Raw genomic sequence first — 1186 nt, forward strand, 5'->3', positions numbered from 1 at the left:
TTTATTCCACGTATTTGTTTTAATGTGTTTTTATAGAAAGGTTGTAACAACGTAATAAGATTAGTACCGTAATTTCTTCTTCTTGTTTATTTTTATTAATTTTGTTCCCATTTATTTTTGTGTTCTTTGCATGCATGATCGAAGATCATTATTACCCAATCTTGAGCTCATAGACATTGAACTTGAAAAAACACTTCACACACACACACATGTTGCAATTACAGATAAAATTCAAATGGATTTGCAAAAACAACCACCACCACAAGAGAGACCATTTAAGGACTACTTTAGTCTCTTAACTAATTTGAGCACATAATGCATAAGATACCCAAATGTAGCTGCTAGGAGTTTTGAACTAAAACCTAGTGTGCTAAATTGTCTCCCAACATTCTATGGCCTAGAAAATGAGGACCCATATAATCATTTGAATGATTTTCATGCTGTTTGTCAAACTTTTAAATATGGGAATTTTTCAGACGACGATGTTAAACTTAGACTATTCCCATTTTCTTTAAAGGATAGAGCTCGTTCATGACTTAATACATTGCCTGCTAATAGCATTACATCATGGGAACAAATAGTAATGAAATTTTTGAATAAATACTTTCCAGTGCATAAAACCAATGCTATTCGCAGGGAAATCTCAGAGTTTACTCAGAGAGAAGACGAGCAGTTTTTCGAAACATGGGAGCGATTCAATGGGCTACTCTTGAAGTGTCCACATCATGGGTACGAGAAATGACACCAATGCCAATATTTTTTTGAGGGATTATTGCTGCATGTGTAAGAATGGCTAACGGCAACAAGTGGAGGAGAGCTAATGTCAAAAAGTGCATCAGAGATTTAGGAATTCTTCCAGCGACAAGTAGATAATTCCCAACAACGGAGTCGATCGCTCAGGAATACTAAAAGAATTAAGGGAGTAAATGAGGTTCACATTGGCGAATCAAGTTCATGAATTAAAGAAGTCAACGAGATGATTAAAGGTTTTTCCCGACAAATAGTATCATTAACGACTGCTAAATCAACAGAATCACATGACCATGACTCATACTCAGATCAAGCCAATGCCATAGGTGTAATGAGAAAACCATCTAATTACAACCCATACTCCAACACATATAACACTGGATGGAGAGATCACCCCAATTTTTCATGGTCTCAAGGATTCCAACATAATGGACAG

At 35.8% G+C, this 1186-nt stretch overlaps 1 non-coding gene across 1 annotated transcript; it reads right to left on the reverse strand.

Moving 5' to 3' along the window:
* Positions 1–628: 628 nt before the first annotated feature.
* LOC112097483 lies at positions 629–732 on the reverse strand. The gene has a single exon (XR_002905015.1). It is a non-coding gene; the product is annotated as a small nucleolar RNA R71 (small nucleolar RNA).
* Positions 733–1186: the final 454 nt, after the last annotated feature.

This window comes from Citrus clementina, unplaced genomic scaffold (assembly GCF_000493195.1).
Source record: "Citrus clementina cultivar Clemenules unplaced genomic scaffold, Citrus_clementina_v1.0 scaffold_6, whole genome shotgun sequence".
In the NCBI taxonomy this organism is placed as follows: Eukaryota; Viridiplantae; Streptophyta; class Magnoliopsida; order Sapindales; family Rutaceae; genus Citrus; species Citrus x clementina.